The sequence below is a fragment of the Vanessa cardui genome, chromosome 15, assembly GCF_905220365.1.
Source record: "Vanessa cardui chromosome 15, ilVanCard2.1, whole genome shotgun sequence".
NCBI classification, from domain to species: domain Eukaryota; kingdom Metazoa; phylum Arthropoda; class Insecta; order Lepidoptera; family Nymphalidae; genus Vanessa; species Vanessa cardui.
This window is the reverse complement of record NC_061137.1, coordinates 7,266,026-7,282,328: the sequence shown is the minus strand read 5'-3', so window position 1 is coordinate 7,282,328 and position 16,303 is coordinate 7,266,026. Positions and strand designations below refer to the sequence as shown.

Genomic DNA, 16,303 nt, shown 5'->3' with positions numbered 1-16,303 from the left:
TTCCAGAGGCGAATGGCGCCGCCATATTGAATCTCGCTTCAAGGGTGCACAGTGGAGCATCTAGCGGCGGCCGTAGAAACAAAATCGCGCGCTGTTTATGATATATTTTTCGATGAAAGCATTGTTATAATAGAAAACTAATAGTCTGGAGTGTCAGATATGAATCAAATAATCAAGTATACTGCCTCACGACTTTGTAAATCGACGGAATACATTACTCGTAATTTTAAAACAAATTTTTGCTATTTCATTTCAGTTTCTTGTTCTCACCGTACAACGTAATGTTAGCGGTTTCCGTCAGAGAGCGCTGATTGTACAATTGTCTATAGCTTCATAGCTGTGTAAATAAAGATGTTTATGTTGATCCCATCAGTGCCATGCGATTTAGTGAGTTTTATCGAATTAACGCTGTTTAATTTATGGCTTTCATTATAATATTTCGCGCGCGATACGGTTAATTTCATCTAACTAACTACTGATTATGTATTCAGAATGCAATATCGAAATGCTCTATTTTCATATAATTATAATCAATTTTATATTAAAAGTTTATTTTATTAGTTATAATTTTGTTTTAATTATTAAGCTAGCCGAGATTGCTTAATCGTTCGAAGTTCTAACTTAGAACATATAATATTGAATCAAATATTGTTGCCACAGGCATAGGGATGTACCAATATTTTTTTATATTCTTAATTTGTGTTTATAATCTATCTCGTACTTTGCAGTGGAAAATATATCGTAAGCTTTTATGCGATGAATGACATTGTGCCTCATCGGTACAGCGTGGTGAAATAACTTAAAACTTCAAGCAGATAAACCTTGAGCTGTTACTTTACTTCATATCAAATAATTATTTTATAAATTATGTTCTTAATTTAAATCGTTTATTTAAAAGATCACAACATTTTCAGCTAAACAAAGCTTCATGAAATAAACGGTTAAAATCTGGTAATTTTCTTAATAGTTATAAAAAAGTTACAAACACCGTCTGCGATTTACTTTGCATTGAAATAAAGATACTACCTACTCATAAATAATTGTGTATAAGTCCGTTTGGCTGGAGAAATCACAATGCCGTATATTTTATTCATACGCATTATTGCTGTTATTATATTCGCAGATTTGATCCAAATTCCACTTAATTGGAAGACCATTATTAGTATACTGTATACTTATTTTGTTCTATACAATATGTCTATTTTTATAAGTATTTATAATAACATATAAATAAATTTATATAGACGATATAAAGTTTTTTTTTTTATTTTGAAGTCTTATTAATAAGGAATTGGTGTTTATGATTATAATATATATCGCAAAGGTAATATATGTCCCAACAAGAAAGGAAAGCTAAATTTTTGTTTATCAAGATCTTCATATTTATTATCTGTAAAGTATGTCATACATTTTCAAAAACGACCTCAATTTAAAAAGTAGGTATTTAACAATATATGAAGTGATAGATGAATATTTGGTAATATTCGGGTCGCGACTTCTGAAAAATATAAATCATCGAATTTATTTTTTTCAATGTACGATTTGTTCATTGTTCTACCTTATTGCATTCCTCTGTATTAGCTATGAAGACACCGTCAAAAAAAAAACAACACAAGAAACTTAAATAAGTAGAGCTATTGTATATAATATATGTAATAGAAGTTACAAATAACAATAATTTTACATTTATTTATTTTAATTATAACCTTACATATAATTTCAAAACCATAAACAACAAGAGTTATTTTTATTAAGAAGTAACATTTTTCACATCCTCTTTACAATGATTCCATATTTTATTTGATTATTTTATCTGTGAAAGGATTCATTCCAGCTCCATCTTCATAAAAGGTCTCGATCGATAAATCCAACGGTATCATGAACTAGCGTATAATATATTTGGATAAGGAGCTCAAGTCGATAAACAAGTCTAGCTAATTGCGGAGCCAGGAAGTTCTGACCTAGTCCGTGGAGGATCTTAGTGGAAAGCTATTTTTATTTTTAATGCATTTTTCAATTGTTTCTTGCTTGAAAATGTTGGTCTATGAATTACGTACTACTCAGTCACTGGTATGTAACACTGCTAGTTCCCAAGTCTGAGAACAACTAGGCCGAAAATTTCAATTAATATAATCGGGACAAAAAGCCAGATGCAATCATTGTCGAAATTTGCAACTAAATCCGCTACAGGTACATTAGATGAAGCAGTTAAATGCATATTTTTATAAATAAATATAGACATTCTCCTAAAAACCACACCCATCGGATTTGCTGTAAATATAGAGTCATACTTGGATTTTGGAAACCTCGTCCCTCTGCAATAGCTTCCTACTAGGAAGTTAATAAAACTGATAAGCAATATAAAGCATCCGTTTATTTAGCTTCTAGAAACGGTTACTTTTTGTTAAATACTTGGTATTAGCATATTAATCACACATTTAACTTTTTAATTAAATAAATGTAACAAAAGATTACTTTATGAATTGGGTGAATTAATAAAAACCATTTATTTAACTCGAAACGTTAGTACGCGCATTTTATTCGATGAAATGTTTCTACTACATTTGAAATCAAATGGAGTTGAAATTCTGTTTACAAAAATATCACTGGTGACAATTCAATCTAATAAATAAATAGTGTAATTTATTCAATCATGCCGGTTAAAATGCTTATTTTTAAAATACATGTTATGTGAATTTTTATAACATTATAATTTTCAAATACACAACCTTAAGACTCTCTACTAACAAACCACAATAACTGTGGGTTAGTGGGTTATAAATGTCTAATACCAGTCTCAAATTTCTTCCTAAAGATGCAGGTTTCCACATTGTTGTTACTTTCCTTAACCGCGAAATATTTACTTCTACGGGTATATAATATAATCTTAGTAACATGTATTCTTGACAATTTGTTGTTATATGTACAGATTCGCTACATTGATTTGACTATAGACTGGTTATCCTTTTTTAAAATCACGTATGATTAGAAGATATTGGCATTATGTTTGTTTAATCAATTTAATGATGAAAACTTAAAGTTTACATATTTTATGATAGTAAAATTTTAGAACTTATCAGACATTGGTCATGAAGAAAAAAAATCTAATAATAGAAGTGAGTTATGACAAGTATTGGCGTTTATTCGTTTCTTGAAAAGCATTCAAAGCTCGAGATGAATTACAAATGAGCCATTTGATAGTGAAAAACTTTGCCACTATAAAATACTTACTTTTACTTAACACTTTTCATTTACCATAAATACATCGCTAACTATTGGACTTTATATGTTTTGTAAATTTATCCGTAATTAGACACCCTTAAAACCAATACAAATTATTGGTGGGTGTATACCTACTCATAGAGTAATGAATGGATAAATTGATATCAGATAATAAGCTATTATTTTATGCCTCATTTGATCACTATTGCCGTACATAGCATGTAATAATAACAAATAAATATTTGGTTTACAGAGACGCATATTAATATAAATTTAATTTTGTAATATGAAATTGTAATAAGTAGCATTTCGCTTTTCAAGTTATAAAATTATTCTGAAACGAAAGCTCGATGTCAAAGATATAAAAAACGAAGTTTTGATTAAATCAAATAAGTAGAAGTTGTTTGAAGTGGCTGACCGCCTTCGTCATATTAGTCAATAGCGACTGACATTACACATGTTCAAAATCTTATTAAGCTGTATAATGGCTGTCACAAGTGCCTTGCATAATTAAATTATTCAAGCAAGATTAACAATAACATTAACATAAGTTTCCTTTAAAAAGATTCATTCGCCATAATAAAACAAATACGGAGATGTAATAATAAAACTTTAAAAAAATACGTGGTATAATTTACGCATTATGTATTCAATTTAAAAATAAATTTATATGAATTATTTACTTCAAATGTTTATTTATAACTGCCTTATTTAAACAGTGCTCTAAAAAGGGCTAACGCGTTTTAAATATAAAAACAAAAATCACCAAATTGAAAATAATACTTTATTTTAGTAAGACAAAATAAACTGACTCTACAATTCACCAAAACTTAATTTTTTTAAATATTAACAATACTTAATTATTTTAGTAGACAATGCTTCTGAAGCGTATAATACATTTAATTACTACTAACGACTGACAACCCTAAGTCATAAGCTATTTCGTAACTTAATTAATTGGTATTGGTGTTTTAAATTAAAATATTTATTCCTAAATGAATGACCAAATATTGCCGCCATTCCACACGGTATTGGTTTGTTTAGTGGCTGTGTTTGATTTTTATTTGTATATAATGAAGGCCTTAATGTGAATAAATGTTACGTACAAGCTTAAGGAATCGGAATATATCAAAACAGCATAACAGATAAAAGTTATCGCTCTACTTTCCAAACATGAAATTAGTTACGCACGAGCATATAAACTTATTGCCTTGGCTTGTGGTAATAAAACTGTTTAACTATTAAAGTTACGCAAACCTGCCCTGTACGGCTTCCAAATTAGATACACTTGCTTCATTAACAACTAGTGCTACACCGAAATGCGTTTTGTGAAGCAACATTTGGAACAATAACTTATGAACATAGAGCTCTAGCTAATAAATCGTTGGAATGTAAAGACCACGATATCAAACGATATTGAAACCGTCTTTTGAAGTTAAAATTAGAAGACGAGAAGAATACATTTTTAATTGAATAAATGAAGTTTAAATCTAAAAGATAATGTTGTTAATAACAAAATACTACCAGCTCATTTATTATTATTACTCTTTATAATACCACTAGTTATTAACTATAAGTTCAGTGATTTGATATTTTTGTTTTTCAACATGACACCAAATGACTGAACTATATTATTATTATTAATAGTTTATATTGCCAAGGGTCTACTTGAAAGTAGACCATATATGAACCAACAATATTCTATAATGTAATAATAATATTATTTTAATATTTAACAATAATAATAAATAGAAAGTAGTATCGACAATGTAATTTAGTTTTCACATCGCATTTTAAAACAACAACACACTTACCTTAACCTTATAGCATTAATAAAGTGTATGTAATCTTATACAAAGTGTATTCCTTTAAAAACAAGCAAGACGAATTTAGTATAGAAAGCCGCACATCCACTCTACCACTGCAGAACACTGGTGTGGTCCAAAGTCTAAATTGTGACATAGACGAAATACAGCTTATATACTGTTTAAGTAAAATATACATATATTGTTTTATGTTTATATTTAACCTTTTATATTATCTTGGTAATAATTTTAGTTGTGTATAAATGTATCAGTTCTTAGCATTTCTTATTTTTATTATTTTATATAAATGCCTAAAATATTATAGAGCAAAATTAATGATTTCCAAGAATATTTATCTACGTTAAATACGCTATTTATTAAATAAAAGTTTTCTCAAACCAATATCTTCTCTAAGCATATGTTAAACAGAATATATAAATTGGAGAATATTCATATTCCCAGAATTGTTACATACGATATCCAATGTCTAAACATATTTGTGTTTTGGAAATTGGAATTCGTCACATTACTATTCTAAGAGATAGATCATATTACTTTGAAGAAAACAATATTGATTTAAATATACAGTTTCAGTTTGAAGCTCCTTAGATGTTCACGATGCAATAAAATGCATCGCTTTATGTTAAATACTATTGTCATTCCATATTATGGTAGGATTTTGTTAACGCTTGTTTGTTTAACACGTATTTAGTATTTTACGTTCAAACTTATACTTTTTATTCCTAACCTTCCATCGTATGCCTACAACAACAAACAACAACAACAGCCTGTAAATTCCCACTGCTGGGCTTAAGGCCTCCTCTCCCTTTGAGGAGAAGGTATTCGGAACAAATTCCACCACGCTCTTCCAATGCGGGTTGGTGGAATACACATGTGGCAGAATTTTTATGAAATTTGTCACATGCAGGTTTCCTCACGATGTTTTCCTTCGAGATGAATTATAAAGACAAATTAAGCACATGAATCAGCGGTGCTTGCCTGGGTTTGAACCCGCAATCATCGGTTAAAATGCATGTGTTCTAACCACTGGGCCATCTCGACTCCCATTGGGCCATCTCGACTCGTATGCCTACGGCATGTTAAAACAATCTCAAGAATGGTATACAATTCCAAGTTATTAGGCGATCCATTTACGTCAGGCATGTTATTAGTAATTACCATTAATAAAAGTATTCGGCGAAGTATCAAGGAAGAAATATTGTAAGAATATTTTAGATGACTTAAATATGTATTCAACTAATTTATATATCTGTATTCTGTACATAATTGTCACGTGAAGAATTTGAATTGGTGTTTTATGAAATTATACTTCTTCAGTACAACATTTTTTTTTATAGCAAACTAGTTATCGCCCGTGGCTCCGCTCTCGCTTTGCTTCATATCAAATTTCATGAAGTTCGGTTTAGCTGTTTGGTCGTGAAAGAGTGACAGACAGAGTTGCTTTCACATTTATATTATTAATATAGATGTTAAATCTATATCCGCAATCACCTATGAATTGATCAAATGGTCGTGGTTTGTGCTTCATTCGCCACATTATCGCCCTGCTGTTATCCGCGCTATTTGCATGGTGCCGAAGCGATGATATAACGGCAACCGTATTGAAGTTCCGCTATTTTGGTATTGTTTCATATCTATATTACATAAATCATTACCTCTACCACAAACTTTAATGAAAAATCCAGTAGGGTTTTTGTAGTCACAAGCTACAGTTTTGCCTACCGCTAAACATTAAAACATAGCATTCTTGTGTCGGTTTGAAGGCATCATCTAGCGTAATTACTAGGAAAAGGGGCATAAATATTATATTTAATAACCCGTGGTCGACGCCGCATTGACAGCTAGGAGTTAGGAGCGATTTACACTTCTCGGAGCTGAAATAGCTCTGTATTTAAATTACATGACTGTAAACAGAAGATTGCAATACATGAATCATCATGCCTTTATAAATCTACTCACCAGTAAACTTGACAAAACAACCCAATGTGAAGTAGGGTGTCGATTTATTCCAGGCCTCCTCAGGGACCAAAAGGTTTTAGTCTAACGAAAATGTTTGTACTAGTACTTTATTAATTAAATTCTTGCAATATCAGTATATATTGGAGATGGTCACCATTTAATATCATCCTTACCATATTTTTCGTATAATTAATTATAATACTCAAATAATAAAATAATCTTTTCCAATAATTGATTATATTAATTTTGGTTTTAACGCAAGATTTAAAGTAAATAGGTGTTAAATTTGTTAATAATTATGCTAATTGAAATACCTCTTAATATTTTTATCGTATTAGGAAAGGAACTAATTATAATTTTTAATATTTATTAAATTTGAGCAAGGTGAAGCTTACTATGCCAAGGTTGTTCAACCCACGTTCACAATTTTTATCGTGTTTAATAATTTCTCTTTTATCTGTATATTTATTCTGTTATTATTCATAAAAACGGGTCATGATTATGTTTTTTTGCAGTTTTCAAATGTAAAAGCTGATAAGGTATAATTAGTAAGTGGTTAGCGGTACCATTCACTTAGCGATTATTCTACCATTACATATCAATAGTAAGTATTGTTGTGTTCCTATAATTAAAACTAAACTTTGATTTGCAAGCCCCTCGGGTAACAACTTATCACACATTTTACCGCCAATCAGAGATACTTAGAATTATTGTGTTCCAGTTTAAATGGTGAGTGAATCAGTGTAATTATAGGCATATGACATAACGTCTTCATTTTATATATAATTTATCGTTCCTTATTTCGACAAGGTTCTAACTGTCTAATTATTAAATTCATTCCGATAGCAATTAATCGTGAGCGTGCATATAAACAACCTGACTTGCGTATTTCTAGTCTATGTAATTATGAAGTAATATTATTTTGGGCACTGTGGCTACTGGCCATGTATGTTAAATTGTGATATAGTTTTAAACTGAGCGTGGAGTTGTTTCAATGCCGTGGCCGTAGCGATTATTTTAGTAATTTCGTAACAATATTTCTATTACAATATTACAATCGTGTAGAACACAAAAGAGGTCTAATTGTTAAAAATATAAATTTAATTGTAATAAATGTTGATTAAAAACTTATTAATAAGTTGTTAAATACTGAAAAATCAAAGATAATGATTCTTGACTCATACAATTAGGTGATGTTTATGAGTGTATTATTATGTGTGGTTATAAGTCTTGCTTAACTATTTATTCACTACTCGCCTACGTAATTATTATAACAGTTATTCGGCATAGAATCGACTCTTACATAGCCTTCTGATGTACTATCAAATATAATTGATTTAGAACTAATCAAAGGCGGTCATTATATGTACAGTAACAATTTTTTGTATGTAGTTTAAGCTTTTATGTTAAAAAATATTTTGTAAGTCATTAGAGTAGTAAAAGTATATTTTTGATTCTTTTTAATAGTGCGTTAAGTTTATTTTTATTTATTATGTTCGAAATTAAAATAAGACATCATTTATATTTTTAAATTCTACATCTATCTATCATATTTTTCAACTTATGCATACAAAAACCTTAATAAATTATATACTTAAGGTTATACTTAAGGTATATACTTAGTATATACTTATAATATACTTAGGTATATTAATTTATTAAGGTTTCTTTCCTTTGTCATGGAAACACTCTGTCTATTAGTAGAAACCGCATGAAAATCCGTTCAGTCTTAGAGTTTAGCGAACGTACAGAGAGGCAGATGCGTCCGGGGGATTTTGCTTTATAATGTGTAGTGATAGTGATTACTGGGTTACAACACCATGACAGTAACTGTTAAAATCTTGCTCGACATTTGAAGCTTTGCAATAATATTGTTACATCACACATAATAAAATCCCACTTTGTTGTATCAGATAGGTTAATCGCCAGAGCGTGCATTAAAGCAAAATATATTTAAAGTGAGATTAAAAGAATATATTTAGTTACATCTAATAGTTTGGATGATATCGGGTGAAAATCAAACAGTAATTCTAATAACCTTGTCTTACTTAACTTTACCAAACTTTCCCAACTTTACCATAACTTAACATAACAACTTTTAATAATTTCAGTAAAATAATATTATATCAAAGAAGATATATAAAATATTATAACAACCAAAAAACATTGTTTTCTACTGTTCTTAATATAAATACAAAATCACTTAAATAACTCATGCTTAAAACAGTCAATAGTCGCGTTACTAGACTTAATAAATAATGCAATACGTTGCTTGCGGAATGTAGTCATTAAATTGACAGATGATAGACATTACTCTCGATATTTCACCACGTAAACTATCTGCAATTATAATCCGGCATATTAAAAAAGTCAGTCATGAATCAAATTAATGAACATGTTAGAAATTCTGCTAAAGCGCTTAAACTTTTACTTACACGACTAATAAAACAACAACAACAGCCTGTAAATTTTCCACTGCTGGGCTAAGGCCACCTCTCCTTGGAGGAGAAGGATTGGGACATATCCTGCCATGAATGCGGTTTGGTAGAATACACGAATAGCAGATTTTCTAAGAAATTAGTCATATGCAGGTTTCCTCACGATGTCTTCCTTCACCGCCGAATACGATATGAATTATAAACACAAATTAAGTACACGAATATTCAGTGGTACTTGCCTGGATTAAAAAATGCGATCATCGGTTAAGATGCACGCGTTTCAACCACTGGACCATCTCGGCTCATCATCTATCCACCAATTAATCCAAAAATATTGAAATTTGTCGTTACTAGTTTTTACTGAAACAATGTTGATTATTTAAAAATTTACCACAAATTTTGATAACATGCTAGTGGGCATTTTATAGTTTAAATAAACATCATAATAAACCATTGCTATGTCCGTAATATATTTCCGTTATTGTTTTCCGTATGTATATTGTCCAGATATCTGAACTCTCAATCATTTTTATGCTTCATCAAAAAAACAGTAGCTTCTGTAATTTTTACATCAGTATAAAATTCATCTTTTTTTAAACAGTGCAGTGATTATAAATATTTTTTATTAATATAATAATGTATATAATATTATAAATGTGAAAATATATGTCGTTCTTTTACGACAGAAACTGCTGAACCGAATTTGATGATATTTGTTATCAAGCAAACTTGAACTCCAAGAAAGGACGTTGGCTACTTTTTTGCCTGAAATTTGACAGCCAACAACCTAAAACGTGAGCAAAGCTGCGGGTGACTATTAGTAATGAATCTATATATAATATACTATATTATAATATAACATATATTTTATAAAATTTAGCATCAGATAGCTAACCTTATTTAAACTAGCATATTGCAGCCATGTAAACGAAATTATGAATTTCTTATACAAAAGTGCTTCCTTAAACGCCTCAATGCAAAACTTTTCATTAGTGGATATCGTCACCGTCATCGCCGGTCATTGACACGTAGTGCTGTTTCACTTCCTAAGCGTGACTGATTTGAAGGAATAACTCAACTGACACTATATAAACACCTGCTTTCTATGGCTATTTAAGCTTAATTCTGTACGCCCAATAGAAAATCGGCATGCTTGATAAGTAAGTGAAACAAATAATATTGAGATACACCTCTTTATATGTTGTTGATAAAATTAATCTAATTGTGATTGTTCGCATCAGAAATACTTTCTTTTTATAATTCTAATAGATTTGTCGCGGATGACATACATTTTTTCTACACCATTCTTATAAAATTAGTTCCATTGCTATGACATCGAAAAAATTATAAAAAAATATATTACTTTCAATGGAAGTCAATTTAATGCTATGATCAATAAATACACATTGTAGAGAAAACACAACTTTCTCATGCAATGAAAAGTTGTATTATTAAATTTTATTAACTTAAGTAAAATTATGTTGGACGTATAAATATATTACTTGAAATATTATTTCAAAAATTTGAATATACTAATATAAAATTAATTAGATATTTTGTATTACAAGCCGTTTGTATTTTATAACATGAGTTGTACAAATGGGTTTTCATCGCCCATCGCCTACCAATATTGGTGAAGTATTGACTTTACCAATATTGGTAGGTAAAATATTATATTCCCTGTGCCTGTAGTTACACTGAGTAATTCGCACATCAAACCGGATCACGACGGTACTATTTATTTTTATTTTGACGATAGAGCTTGCACAAAACATTATATTCAGGCAAATAAAAACTTTATTAATATTGAAGATAAAATGAATTTATAAATAAAATTAAGTAGGTAACTACTTTCTAGTTTAAACAACTTTTCTGTCCAGCTTCTAAGATAAATAGAAAAATTAGTTCCTAGTTCCTGGTCGTCGACTTCAAATAGAATGAAATAGAGTAATTTAAATTTTTTACCTTCAATCGTACTAATGCATTAAAATTTTAGTTAGTCATTAAAAATATTTAAGAAATAATTTGATGTTTTACAAAAAAGTAAAATAATTTCTTAGTTATATTTAAAATCAAAACGTCGGACTGAATTATAATTTTTTGGTAATAATTAATCATGCGTCCGAAAAACGTTTCAAGTATCATTTGGAATCGGCATATTAAATACGAGAAACATTTTAAAATCTTTTTGTAGTCTGTAATCGAAACCAGTTTTCACGTCGAGAAAAATATAGCTGAGGTTGCAGCACGACATTCCTGGCAAGGTAGTCGATGTACATTGCTCCGTTGGCCCCAGAAGTCGCCTTTGCCGTCAGTTTGAAAGTAGTGTTTTAGTCGTTAAGACGCCTCACCAAGTAGGCGCGCGCGTTTTCTTTCACGGTGGTGTCAGTTTAAATTTCGAACAAGAAAAACATACAAAAAAATATATTGTAAACTGAATTGTTTTGTCAGAAAGTGGCCAGTGTTATAACTTTAATGAAATAACATAAATCAGTGTGCACACGTTTGGATTAGACACAACTTTGGACGCCGGTCAAATTGTTGATTAAGTACGTACTATATTAAGATGATTAGTAATGGAATATTAATGGCTTAATTGTACTGTTATCACAATGCCCAAGTTATTGACGCTATAATTAAAATTAATAACATGTTATAATAACTAAAGACTATGAAATTAACACATGTCATGTGGAAATTTAATTTTACTTATAGTGTATAAAGGGCCTTCGATATATAATAATTTTCTTAGGTTTTAAGCGAATTTCATTTGTTTACGTTAAATGAAATTGTGTTCAGTGGTTAAAATTCTTCAAGTCTTACTAATCGGAATGTATTATATACAATTTGTAAACAATTTCTTTAGAAACAATTTGTAAAACGTGTTCGGTATGTAACGTTATCGTCAATTTTGACAATCTTGTAACTTTCATGGGTCTTTTAACAAGTGCAAAATTAACATATGAATATTTCAACGGCCGCTTAAATTCAATCCCTACGAAGCAGGTGTTACTTTACACATGGACTTTAAGAGAAATATGAATATATTATTGTGTATCTGTGCAAGTATGAAAACTCATAAAGACATATCATAGAATTCAAATTGTTCACAAATATACTAAAATATAATTATTATGTCAAGTCAAGTAATGAATATTTTTTAAGTATCCGCACAATTAGATCAACCTAAAAATAACGATATGTATTTGATTAATTAAATCTAGATAAGAATTCATTACTCCTATAGTACCAATAGATATACAAATATATATAAATAATTATACCGTTACATCTAGGTAAATCAAAGTCACTCGTTGTTACAAAGAAAAATATAATCAAAAATAATGCCATTAAAATTTATAATTATTTCATAAAATTTGATAAATCAAGTTATGTTTGAATCAGTAACCAAAAATACGCACAAGAAAACGCATGGTTTACTGAAATCTACACAAAGTTGACCTATTTCATCCATTCCACTTCTGTTTTATATTCCACCGAAAAAAAGTGCCGAGGTTTTACATAAACAAAATATTTCGTATAAAAACATTTTTTTCCCTGTTTTATATTCAAAGCAACAGCATTGAACGCGGATATTGAAAACATAAGAGTTTTTCTCTTATTTCAGTGCTAGTTATCATGCTGTCCGTAAATCTGCAATAGTGCCTCGGATTTGTTTTTATTTCATACCCATTCGGTGTATATTTTCACAACTACCGACTGTTTGTTGACTTTTTTTCGAAACTCAAACGTAACTAACCAAAAACTACGTTTGGAATATAGAATGTAAATTGTAGCTTTAATAAATTTTATGCCAACTGTATTACAGTCTGGAAATGACAACGAACTCTCGGACGAAATTTTGTTTAATTTTACCCAACTGGAATAAGATAAATTGTAACGATTCCTTTATTTTCTATTTTTTCAAAATCAACATTTTATTTGGTGGCATATAAATGGAATTATTTATATGCCACCAAATAAAATGATAAGTTATATTTTATTATTTATGTAAAATTCATGTCAATGTAAATTTAATTTTGAAAGAATTTCATGCAATATTAATCATATTAAAAAATAACTTCGATAAGAAACAAGAACATTACATCAAGTTCTATCTCTGAATGATTTATTGAATGAAAATTATTCGATCATCGCGTTTAGATATAAGAAGTATTTTCACCCGCATTCCAACAAGAGATTTGCATAGGCATTAAATCTGTTTACAAAAACGATTTCTCGCCGGCGATCGGCCTAGATGTGCTCCGAACATGCGAAGAAGACATAACAGATTGTTTATAATATCTATATATAACAGCTACTTAAAACTAATTTATCTCACAACTGTTTTATAAGACACTCATAAAAGCTTCAATAGCTTGAATAACGATGACACATATACGTAAATAATGGTTGGATTTAGTTTAAGCCACTCTATAATACTAATTATAGTTCTGAACACGCATTTTGTTCACATATTGTAATATAATTTTATTTTATATGAAAAGTATAATGAGGACTATGAAAACTGTAACGCAAATGTAATAACTTGCATTACTTTATACGATTTTAATTTTTTGTTAAATTTGTATCGTAAATGTTGCTGATTAATTTATCATTATTATCAGAGTTTACTTCGAAATCTGAATATCATTCGAGACAGTAAAAAGAGAGTTTGGAATTGGCTAAAGTCCAGACGTTTTGCTTTTATAAAACATAACCAATTTTTTTTCCATTCGATGTAAAGGCTGCCTAGTAATATCATATTATATATATATATCATATTGTATATATAAATCCTTAATTCAAAAAAAAAATCTATACGTTCAAAATACTCGCAAATAAAATACGGACACGGCGTTACTGAAATAATATTGAATGAATATGTCGATTGAGATGGATAACGTAACTTACACGTCAAATAACAGCCTCATAACACTGAAAATATAAACTTTTACAAAATGATTTAGATAATGATTATATCACGTATACATTTAAAAACTTTTTAAATATGCACATTACATATATTATAATGAATTATTTTTTTAAACTTTCACTTTTTTATGTAATTTTTTATTTTATTTAAAATAAGTTACTCTTTGAATTTGATACCAGTTTATTAATGTACTAATTTAATTATAATCACTCATTCATTTATTTATATAACGTTTAATTTTTTTATAAAATAATTATATGCCAACAGTTTACATCATACTTTTCTAATTTAAAAAATAATCTGTTACCACTGATATTCAACGTTTAATTTAGTCTAAATATACACATATACATATGTATTATTTAAAGTTAAAGACGTTCGCCTCGTAAGTTGTTCCTCAATTAAAGGGCTCTCTAACGCAAAATAAACGTTTTCTCAAATCTGACAAGTACATCGCGGTTCAGCGCTTTAAGCATAGAAATTAATTCTCTATCTCTATGTATTGTGTAGAACTAATATACTATCAACAATTTAATGCATTTATATTTATAATTATAATAGATATATTGATAGTAAAAGCAACGCCAAATAAATTGGAACAATTTAGTTCGAGCAGGAAGTAATAACAATAGACATTGTAACGTTCCTTATAAAATGGGTGGATGTTACGTGACAAATAGAATTTAATAATGCGAGTTAGAATCCTACAGGTCGCCACAATACGTGAGTAAGAGAAGGTCGAACTTGGTAAACTCAAGTAAAACTTTTAAGTTAGAGAACCAAAATTAGAGAATTTTTTTTCATATTATATTTCAGTTTTTTTTTAATAACATTAAAATGTAATAGCCCAACGGGTGATGGTAGAGCCTTGTGCAATCACACAAATATATACATATATTCTACTACTAAACAGAAATACTGAGTATGTTTGTGTTACAGTATGAATCGTGAGTGAGCCAGTTCAACTACAGATACAAGGATCATACCATCTTAGATCTCTTTTTTATTATTATACGTTATAACATTTCTCAATAAGATTTTTTTTAAATGGAATATATTCAATACCAAATGCTTCTTAATGTTATTAAGAAATAGTTTTATGTAAAGGTAATTTAAATTCAACTTCGATATTCATTTATAATTCCTTATTTTATTTCGTGCGTGGTTATTATATGAAAATTACAAGTAATGAGCCTTGACGTAATAAATGTTGGAGAAACTGTAAATGTAACTGTAATAGATTATGTATCCGTAGTGAGAATTATTGTGTGATTAGCTGATCTTTTATTTATAAAACTTGACTTGTTATCTTTATTTTACTATGAACATCGATTTATCTCTAAAAGAGTTTAAGTTTTGGCACTGACCTTAATGAAGGGTTCTGGTATTTAAGCGTGACATGCTTAGGAATCAAAAACAATTTATATCAAATGAGACGAATGATTCATCTTTAAAATATAATGGGTCTTTTATTTTGAATAAATGAATGAATTATACTATATTGCACACCACAAACTAAAAACAAAAAGTAACACAAAATTAATATAATACAAAAATAGAATATAAAAAAAGAATTAGATTAAAAGTGTTGTACAATGGGCGGACTTATGGCTTATTAGCCATCTCTTCCAGATTTTTGTCTTAAACATCAAAGTTTTAAATAGATAAATACACAAAAGTCTTTGTTCCATTAGTACTTTCCAGGTTTTAATAGTACTTTAAAGAAATTGGCTTCACATCATCAATACAAATGAAGCTCTAAACTCAAATTCTATGTTACTAAAATACAACTAACTTATTAAAATGAAGGTTTAGTTATATTGTATCTCTTATATAATATAGTCGTAGTCATCACCATAAGGATCCCTTTCTTTAAATATCTTAGACAATATTATTACAAGATTCTTAATGAATTAATATAA

General features: G+C 29.0%; 1 protein-coding gene across 1 annotated transcript in view; it reads left to right on the top strand.

Annotated features, from left to right (window-relative positions):
- The first annotated feature begins 11,718 nt into the window (after window positions 1-11,718).
- The window catches only part of LOC124535725, a 52,383-nt gene continuing 47,798 nt past the window's right edge, over window positions 11,719-16,303 (top strand). Inside the window, exon 1 of the mRNA XM_047112038.1 lies at window positions 11,719-11,994. The gene's annotated coding sequence lies outside the window, so the exon portion shown is untranslated. The remainder of the gene's footprint in view (window positions 11,995-16,303) is intronic.